The sequence below is a fragment of the Piliocolobus tephrosceles genome, chromosome 19, assembly GCF_002776525.5.
Source record: "Piliocolobus tephrosceles isolate RC106 chromosome 19, ASM277652v3, whole genome shotgun sequence".
NCBI lineage: Eukaryota > Metazoa > Chordata > Mammalia > Primates > Cercopithecidae > Piliocolobus > Piliocolobus tephrosceles.
In genome coordinates this window covers 52,240,776-52,252,126 of record NC_045452.1, presented here as the reverse complement: position 1 = coordinate 52,252,126, position 11,351 = coordinate 52,240,776, and positions in this window count along the sequence as shown.

Here is an 11,351-nt window from a genome sequence, read left to right as displayed (position 1 = left end):
ATAAATTTGGCTATTTAAGTACTGTGCCAAAGTTGATGTGTTGGCTTATTTGTTGTTGGAGTAAATCAAAGACTAGAAAATATATTAAAATAGCCCTATCTACTTGCTGTGCAAATTAACATAATGATACGAAAGACTTAGGAAATATTATATAAAACATTGTCTGAAAGCTAGTAGGCTATTTGCTCTCAAATTTATTTTCTACTCTTCCTCCACTGCATATTTATGAGACCCTCATTTACCATAATCCCTTGCTTTTTAACTTTCAGGGAAATGTTAGGGATCCTGACTTTTATCAGTATGGAAGACTGAATATAAAATTCTGCATTGTCAGTCTTTTACTTTCTGGATGTTAAAGATGTTACTTATAGTCTTCAGTACTGTCTGCTGAAAAGTATGCAAATATTTTCATGTTCGTTCATCTGAAGGCAATGTGTCCTTGTTCCTCTGGCTAATGTTAACATTTATTCTTTATGATTGTTTTTAGTAATTTGAGAACAAAACTTGGAGGTCTCTTCCTCTCTTCTTTTCTTTCCTCCTTATTTATTTTTTCTGTGTGCAGGATAAACATGCATGCACACAGAAAAATGTCTTCAGATTTGCATAACTGTATCTTATTTCTTTTTTCTGTGTGCAGGTATGTTTACTCTGCTTGGTGTTTGTTGAGATTCTTGCAAGTGTGGGTTGGTAGTTTTTATCAAATTAGAAAAGTTTTGGCCAATATTTCTTTATGTATTTTTTCTGGTTCCTGATCCTTTCAGGGACTTTTGTTACACAGATGTTAGACCTTATTAATGTTCCAGAAGTCACTGAGACTCAACGACATTTTATTAGGCTTTTCTCTGTATTTCAGTTCAGATATATTCTACTAGTATTTCCATTTTTTAAAATCTCTGCTCTTCTTTTCTCCTCTCTCTTCTTCTTGTTCTGTTTGTTCTCCTTTACTGGAGTTCTTAAATATGTTATAAAAGCTGTTTTGATATGCTTGACTGCTAACTACATTGTCTCTGACATTGCTTTTAAATGTAGCTTTTTGTATTATTCAGATATTTCAAGACCAACAGATGAGGAGATAGTTTGAATTGAAAAAGTAGATTATTATACTCAGAGATCCCAAGAGGAAGTGAAGCCAGGGTTTGTCTGGAGGCAGAAGGAGCAAGGGGAGAATGTGGGCAATAACTTTTATTGTGGTTTTCATGGGAAAGAATGGAAGAGGCTGTATAAACAGGTTTAAAATTGGCTAGCTTGAATAATTCCACGGTGCTGCAAAACATCAGTTATCCCTAGTTGCCTGGTACTTGACCTGGGGTGGTTAAGGCAGAGGAACAGTGGCCCTAAATGACAGAGACCTGTGAATACCTGGTTAAAAAGACAGCTGGAGTATTGCCTGTGGATTGGTTATTTTGCACATGAAAGGCATGCTTACAGAGAGTACTGTACCACTCTGTACTACTGTACTACTCTAGGAATTGGCCAACTCTGGGAGGGGCAGTCCCTCAGCGTCAGCAAGGCCTCAAGACGTCAAAGCATCAAATACAGAAACTAGAAAATGTAGTTATTACCGGATCTTTTTATTTACTTATTTACTTTTTGAGACAGTGTCACTCTGTTGCCCACACTGGAGTGCAGTGCCACAATCTCGGCTCACTGCAACCTCCGCCTCCTGGGTTCAACCTCTTCTGCCTCAGCCTCCGGAGTAATTGAGATTACAGGTGCCTTCCACTATGCCAGGCTAATTTTTGTATTTTTAGTAGAGACGAGGTTTCACCATATTGGCCAGGCGATTCTTGAATTCTTGACCTCAAATAATCCACCTGCCTTGACCTCCCGAAATGCTGGGATTACAGGCATGATCCCCTGTGCCCAGCTACAAGATCTTTATGTCTGTTTATACTGATTGATTTTTCTCTTTGTTATGAATAACATACCCTTGCTTCTAAGAATGTTTAGTATTTTTTGATTGGATCAAGTGAAATTGTTGAGTGTCTGGATTCTGCTGTGTTTCTTTACAGAGTATAAAGTTGGTGTCGGTATGCAGTTAAGTTACTTTCAGATTAGTTTGATCACCTTGATGTATATTTTTAAGTTATGCTAAAGTGGATCCAGAAGAGATTCACTCTAAGGATATTTCAGCCCTCCTACTAAGGTACAAATTTAGTTTTCTTTATGGAATTATTTTTGTCTTATTATTACTGAATATCATGAATGCTTATAATGTACCAAGAAGTGCACTAAAATGTGCAGCAGAACATGAAAAAGGTACAGCCTATATCATTTTCTCATAAAACTGTTAAGTGGAGCTAGGCATATAAATAAACTAAATATGTGACCAACAGTGGTGTATGAAAAGTGAGATACTGTACAAAGTTTTGACCAATAATAAAATATGTAGGAGCAAAAGTATCTAAATTACACTGTATTCAGTAAGGTAGGCCCTGAAAAAGTCTGTTAGGGCTTCATAAAAGTGTATGTGCTTTAACATTTGAGCATCTATTGTGTACTGCTGGCCTAGCATTGTGCTAAGTTGTAGAGATACAATAGTAAAGAAAACACATCCCTGGCTACAGGGAGCTTATCATCTTATGAGGTACAAAGACAAGTCAATAGTGCTACTAGAAGAATAAGTTGTTTGTGTTGTGAAATTGTATAAATGTAAGTCAGTCGTTAGGCACCAGGGAGACCTTCTAAGATGAAGCTGTATAAACTAAAAACAAATGATTATTAGAATTTTGTCTGACAAAGGAGTGAGAAGATTGGGAAAGCGGTGATTTATAGTAGAGGAAAAATCACACATAAAAACTGAGAGCCACGAGAATAGTGAACATTTATGGAATGAAAGTTATGATAGTTTGTTTCTCGTAGAACATGCTAGTCAGGAATAATGCAATATGGCACACAGCAAAATAGGCAGGAAGTGGTCAGCTAATGGAGATCTTGCCATGAAATATGAAAGAGACTGTATCTTGAGAAGAATGGGATCCTTCCAACGGTTTTCAGCACTGGAGATTATGGACATGAAGCTCAGGAGAGAGGCCTGAAATGGTTGCTCATGCAGAGGCTTGAAGGATTAATGTATTAGTTCATTAGGGCTGCAATAATAAAGTGGATGGTTTAAATAACAGAAAAACAACAAAAACAGTTCTGGAGGCTAGAAGTCTGAGATCAAGGGGTCATCAGAATTGGTGTCTTCTGAGGGAGACTCTGTTCCATTCTTCTCCTCTTGGCTTGTAGATGGCCATCATCTTTTTATGTCTTCACCTCATCATCCCTCTCTACTTGTCTGTGTCCATGTTTCCTTTCTTGTGAGAATACTGGTCATGCTGGATTAAGGCCCACTTTAATGAGCTCATTTTAACTTGATTACCTCTACAAAGACTATTCCAGAATAAGGTTACATTCTGAGGTATTGGGGGTTACGACTTCAACACACGAATCTTGAGTGGACAAGGTTCAACCCATAGCACCTCCGTATAAGAGTTGGGAAGGGAGAGTGGCTAAGTTGTGCAAATGTGCTCATTGGTTGGAGATTAACTTGTGTCATGTAGATTCAACACCCATGAAGTGAAATAAAATGGATAAAACTAGCTGGAAGGTAAATTTGACAGTGGCAATAACAATATGGATTGAACTTGGCAGTTATGGAGCAGGAAAAGTAGGTACTGAGGCATCCTCTACTGTGATGTTAGGAATTTTTTTTAAATTCTCCACCAATTTTAATTTGTAAATTCTCCAATTAAAAATTTGTTATAGTCTTACCCTTCTAGGACTTGGTTACTAGGCTATAGTACATATTACTATACACTATATGTAAAGAGTATTAGACTATATTTTTGTCTTATTACCAGATAAGGTAATGGTCATTTAAAGCTATTTCTTCCAGCCATGAAGTCAGGGTATGATTAAACAAAATTCCATAAATAACTTGATCACTATGAAATGAAATCTCTCTTCTTATGTTTGGCATTCAACTGGTTACATCAGATGTTGTTTCAAAAGTCTTTTCTCAACAACACTAAAATACACAGCCTGATATTCCCATTGAGAGTAGACCAAATTCTTTTGACCTAAAACTAGATCTAGTGAGAGAGTTGTACAAAAAATTACACCCATATTAAAATGGACACATTGCTCTTACCTCTAAATAGACAAATACTGGAAGCATTACAAATGAAGTAATGTTTTAATATTTCACAGCTCAAAAATTAAGTGCTAAAGTCTCTTTTTCCCTGAATTTGTGGAAAACTATTTTTATTGCTTGTGGTATTCCTGAGAAAATGAAGGTTCTGGATTTTGATTCAAGATTCCAATGTGTGTATTTTCTAGGTCTTTGGCTTCATCGTGTTTTTCTCATAGCTGACCCAGCTTTCTGCAGAAAACAGGGCAATCAATATATTTGGAGCCTTGACTCTCTAAACTTTAACCACACAAGAAGAGACAGAGTCTCTCTATTTGTTACAGTCCCTAAATACTCTAGCTTAGGACTGATATTCACCCTTGAAAAACCAACTGTATCTAGGCCCGGAATCTTAGGGAAGGGCCCTGCCAATCTTGGATGAAGTGATCACTAGACTAATCCCTTATGGTCAGGGTAACAGGGAACTAATCAAGTATATTGAAGCTCACATGAAGCACATATGTAGGTGCAAAGAATTAGGGAGAACACGGAGGACAGAAGTAAACTTCAGAGAAAAGAAAGTGCGGCCAGGCATGGTGTCTCATGCCTGTAATCCCAGTACTTTAGGAGGCTGAGGTGGGTGGATCACCTGAGGTCAGGAGTTCAAGACCAGTCTGACAAACACGGAGAAACCCCGTCTCTACTAAAAATACAAAATTAGCCGGGTGTAGTGGTGGATGCCTGTAATCCCAGCTACTTGGGAGACTGAAGCAGGAGAATTGCTTAAACCCGGGTGGCGGAGGTTGTGGTGAGCTGAGATTGCACCATTGCACTCCAGCCTAGGCAACAAGAGCTAAACTCCATCTCAAAAAAAAAAAAAGAAAATGCTGAGTAGATATCCTTCCAAGTAGGTGTTCCACAATGTTGTTTCTTTACATCTTGCTGAAATTATGTATTTATTCTTAACTCACGTATTCTGTAAACCTTTTTGAGTATCTCTGTGCCCAACACCGGTCTAGGGTTTGGAAATGAGACAGTGAACAAAGCAAAGTCCGTAATATCATGATGCTTACTTTCTGGTTGCGGACATGGAGATGGGAGGTAAACGCATAAATGCATGAATAAATACCTTGTCCAAGATGGTAAGAGGAACAGAGAAAAGTGAAAAGGGGAAAGGAGATAAGAGAGCTGAAGTGAATGTGGCTGCATATTATGTGAGCAATCAGCAAGCTTAACTGATAAGGTAGCATTGAATAAAGGCCAAAGGAAAGGAAGGAATGATCCATGAGGATCTCTGAAGAACATTCTGGTAGAGGGAATGGTTTATGGAAAAGAAAAAAAACTACGATAAACAAAAACTTGTTTTTCTCTAATCATGGCATATCTATCTATCTATCTATCTATCTATCTATCTATCTATCTATCTACATATCTCCCATCTCCATGTCCACACCAGAAAGTAAGCATCATGATATTATGGACTTTGCTTTGTTCACTGTCTCATTTCCAAACCCTAGACCGGTGTTGGGCACAGAGATACTCAAAAAGGTTTACAGAATACTTGAGTTAAGAATAAATACACACACACACACATATATACACACACACACACACACACACACACACATATATACACACACACACGCGTATATATGTGATTAGCATGCTTTAGAAATTTGCTTTACTTTAAATAATATATAACTGGATATAAAACAAAGTGAAGATTTTACTAACATTAGGTTTGGTTAATCATGCCTATGATAACCCTCAGGTAAAGCACACACTCTATTGCTGTCCTTATCCCCGCATGATACTTGCAAGAACAGAAAATAGTCCAATGCACATTAACATTTGAAACTAAAACCTATAAAATAATGATAAGTGATATAATACTCTTCCCACAATAGGAATTATATTTCTAATTTCTGAAATATCAAAAGAAGTAACATTTAAAAATAGTTATATATCCATCCCCGACCTTTCTTGATTTATGTTAGAGTTTACCTTAGAAACAATATAATTCACTGGCAAGGTAGCCACTGTTGCCATGGCAACTACCAACATCAGTATGACCAATTACTAAGATATGGCCCAGTGACTTTCAGGGACGTCTGTATATTGTACTCTGTTTACACCCATCACAGTAATGAGCAATATCACCATCATCTTAATTTTGAAGAATGGAAAATGAGAAGAATATTTACTGAAGAAACTGGAGACCAGGTATGGACACTTTAGTCGTCACGTTTGTTTAGTGACTGTTGGCTGAATAGCATACCAGGCAATGTAGAAAGAGTATTTACATTTCCCTCAAGCTTTCTCCAAGACTGCCATGGACACGGAGACTCAGAGTCATGCTAAATAAATATGGTTTAAAAAAGACTGACAATCAAGACTATCAAACATTAAAGACAGCCTGATTAAGATATCTTGGGAAATAAAAATGCTGGCAGCTACTGGCAGTAATGTCTTTGTTACTATTTTCTAATTTCTTGCAAAGAAAGAGATGTCAATGTATCTGACAGATTCCTTTAGTTACTGCCCAGGCAACTGTATAGACTGGTGAAGACAAACTGCCAAAAACTGTGGCTTCTTTAACTCCAATTAACTCCCCCTTCTTCTATCTCCCTTGTTGGAATTCTACCAAGGCACCATTTTAAATCGAAGTATCTGTCATCCATTTCTGTTAGTTCTAGAGAACTTTGATTTCAAGTTCAAAACACAATTAAAATATTTACTAAGGTTAACCTAGTGTTTGAGTATCATGTAATATATATTTATTTGTTCTTGGAGTAAAAATAACATTTATTTTTCCACAAACAATAGTATTTTATAGATTTATTATCTCAGAACATATGATTTGCAAAAAGATTTTAAGTAACCTTTGATATAAAGTGATATCTTCAAAGTATATTTTAATCATCTATCAATTACTAAAATTCTTTGGGAGTGCATGATTAGAATGTATAAAGAAAATAAGGCAACTTTAAGCTTATACTATGTTCTACTAAATGATAACAGACTTTTGGAATTACTATTTGTTATATCAGGTAGAGTTTTACATGTTATGAAACAAAAAACGATCAATTTTTAAACAATCTAAGTGTTTTATTTATGATTAAGTTATATCATGCCAAATTCCTTTTAACGCAGAGCTTTCTGATTTTCTTAGAAAATATGTTCCAAGGTTTTAATGCCAAAATAGAAAGTAAATAATACGCCTTAAGCAGTCAGCTGGCACACAACTCCCAATCCATCAAGAGTTACAAAAGGAAGTAGAATAAACCTTGGTATTTATAAAAGAAAGAGCAATCAACTCGGAGAGTAACTAGATCTGGCTCTTTCACTAATTGAAACTGCAGAACAAGGACCAAGTCATTTGACGCTAAAATTTACCACCCTCGCAAATACCTTCCAAGGTCACATCTCTATTTTTTTTTTTGCTTTAAGTTGAGGTCAGACAGGGTGGCAGAGACGTTAGTACTTGTTCGTTTTAAGTTTTCATTTATTGTACATTTGAGGGTTCTACTTCTCTGTCTCCTTTTAGTTACGTGAAGCTGAAGTGATGTGTGTCACATCCAGGAAGAGCCATTTAATTGCTATGTGAGCTCTAGCAATCTCTTGGAAATTGTAGAGAAAGATCATGTTACAAGGGAGGTGCCACAAGATTGAAGCATCCTTGATTTCTAGGTCACCAAATGGAAACAGGTTGTCCTGGATAGTCGCTGCGATTCACAGTAAACTTTCTATGAACAAGAAACAAACTATAAAGGGATTAAGTCACTCAGATTGTGTGCTGTTTTGCTACTGCAGCATGATTTAGGTTATTCTGATTAATTCAGACACTAGAACTAGAGTTAGTATGGCACTGTTAAAACTCTAAAACATAAGGCACTGACTTAGTTGCTGGGCAATGTTAGGCTTCTAGGAATATGGCATGAGAGGCTGTAATTATGACAAAGGATTGCATTACTTACGGCACAGCAAGCACCATTGTGTTGCTTCTTTTTGTACCCCAAATTCAATGGAGGTAACATGGAAAGGCCCGGGTGGATGGTGCATCCGTGGTTGGTCTGCACCATACCCGAAGAACCCCAAGTTTAAGAAATCTGAATCTTCTCTTGGGCTGCAAGTAATCTGTTTGAGCTTTGCCTGAGAGAGAGAGAGAGAGAGACAGATAGAAAGAGAGAGAGAGAGAAAGAGAAAGAGAGAGAGAGAGAGAGAATATCTTTATTGTATTGGAAAGCAAACCAAACTACCTTCTGGTCCATAGGGAGATAATATATCCTCCCAAGCTGTTTTCATGCTAACATCCTTAAAAAATGTATCTGGAACAAAGCTAGCTGGTGCCTGTGCTCAAAAGACATGCATAAATGTAAGAAACCCATGAGAATTGCCTCCCCAACCACTATTTCTGTTTCCTTGCTTAGTCTTTCCCGATGCATCTCAAATTCTACTTCTTCATGAAATTTTTCTGGACTCCACCAGTCAAGTACATTTTCCTTTTAACCTTGCTGTATTTTGTGTTTCTCTTTTAAGACACATATCACTTTGCACTTTTTCATTGTTTATGTAGTTTTTTTATCACCACATTCTGAGTATTGGAAGTTTCTGGATAGCAGATACTGTGTTTCATTCATCCTTACATCTCTTATAGCAGATGATACATCTTTTACCTAACTCTCGTCCTATGTTTTAGAAACTGTTTTACTAACATAATATGCATGGAATTCCTACGAATCAGATAAGCAACTGTCCTGAGGGAGATATATGATCAAGGCATCAGAATACAACAAAAATACCTAAAATGTATTTTAAAGTATAATTTACTTTAGTCAAATGACATCCCTGAAATATTCAATAATAAGAGATATTTTTAGTAGAGTGCAACCTGAAGAAAATCTAGATAACTTTGTAATTATGTTATATATTATAATTAGTAGCATGAAAAGGTTTTTCTACCATTGCTGCTGCTAACACCAGCATTACCTTGATCACTTTTTGCTGCTACTACCATTAATGTGTTGCTACAGTGGGTTTCCAAATTACATGTTTTAAACTTTATTATTTTATTTTATTTTGAGATGGAGTTTTGTTCTTAGCCATGCCTGGCTAATTTTATATTTTTAGTAGAGACGGGGTTTCCCCGTGTTGGCCAGGCTGGTCACAAACTCCTGACGTCAAGTAATCTGCCCACCTCGGCCTCTCAAAGTGCTGGGATTACAGGCGTGAGCCACCGTGCCTGGCCACATGTTTTTAACTTTAAAATAGTGCAAAAGCAATATGCATTTAGTAGAAACCATACTTCGAATTTTGGATTTTGACCTGTTCCCTGGCTAGCAAAATATGTTACCATACCCTCTCATGATGCCAGCAAGCAGAGAAAGTTGCAGCTCCCACTCAACCACGTAATCACAAGGATAAACAACCAATACTTCTTACCTGATATCTTCCTTAAGAACACTGCACCTGTCATCAACAACCAGCAACAAGTGTTGATGCCCCAGTGCCTTCTACCAGCTATTCTCAAGCCTCATCAGAATAAAGAGAAATTGATGACCCTGTCACTTCAGTGTTTCCATCATCTAGCAATTAATTTTATTTCAATGCTTTAAACATTCTTCGTGCCTGGTGTGCTTTTGGTTGTGTATATTCATGGTGAGTACTCATACAACCATTCTGTTTTTCGCTTTCAGTACAGCATTCAACTAATTTAATGAGATCTTCAACACTTTATTGCAAAATAGGCTTTGTGCATAGATTTTGCCCAACTGCTGCCTATGTAAATGTTCTGATCACATTTAAAGTAGGCTAGACTAAGTTATAATGTTCTGTAGGTTAGGTGTATTAAATCCATTTTTGACTTACAATATTTTCAACTTAATGACAAGTTTATTGGGATGTAACCCCATTGTAAGTAGATGAGCATCTGAATTCTATAGGGTACTAGAAACTATGCTACACACTTCATGATACTGTCTCTTTTATTATATTTTAGAATTTTTTATAGGGATGTATGGATTTTTATAATCCCAAAGGTCAGATGACGAAACAAAGGCTACCAGAGTAACTTGCCCAAATTTACATAGTAAATAAGTGATAGAATTGAGATTCAATTTTTTTTTTAATTTAGTGCTTAAGGCTGAATTTTTTTTTATTATTATTATACTTTAAGTTCTAGGGTACATGTGCACAACGTGCAGGTTTGTTACATATGTATACTTGTGCCATGTTGGTGTGCTGCACCCATCAATTCGTCATTTACATCAGGCGTAACTCCCAATGCCATCCCTCCCTCCATCCCCCTCCCCATAATAGGCTCCAGTGTGTGATGTTCCCCTTCCCGAGTCCAAGTGATCTCATTGTTCAATTCCTACCTATGAGTGAGAACATGTGGTGTTTGGTTTTCTGTTCTTGTGATAGTTTGCTGAGAATGATGGTTTCCAGCTGCCCAGCTGCATCCATGTCCCTACAAAGGACACAAACTCATCCTTTTTTATGGCTGCGTAGTATTCCATGGTGCATATGTGCCACATTTTCTTAATCCAGTCTGTCACTGATGGACATTTGGGTTGATTCCAAGTCTTTGCTATTGTGAATAGTGCTGCAATAAACATACGTGTGGATGTGTCTTTATAGCAGCATGATTTATATTCATTTGGGTATATACCCAGTAATGGGGTGGCTGGGTCATATGGTACTTCTAGTTCTAGATCCTTGAGGAATTGCCATACTGTTTTCCACAATGGTTGAACTAGTTTACAATCCCACCAAGAGTGTAAGTGTTCCTATTTCTCCACATCCTCTCCAGCACCTGTTGTTTCCTGACTTTTGAATGATTGCCATTCTAACTGGTGTGAGATGGTATCTCATTGTGGTTTTGATTTGCATTTCTCTGATGGCCAGTGATGATGAGCATTTTTTCATGTGTCTGTTGGCTGTATGCATGTCTTCTTTTGAGAAATGTCTGTTCATATCCTTTGCCCACTTTTTGATGGGGTTGTTTGTTTTTTTCTTGTAAATTTGTTTGAGTTCTTTGTAGGTTCTGGATATTAACTCTTTGTCAGATGAGTAGATTGCAAAAATTGTCTCCCATTCTGTAGGTTGCCTGTTCACTCTGATGGTAGTTTCTTTTGCTGTGCAGAAGCTCTTTAGTTTAATTAGATCCCATTTGTCAATTTTGGCTTTTGTTGCAGTTGCTTTTGGTGTTTTAGACATGAAGTCCTTGCTCATGCCT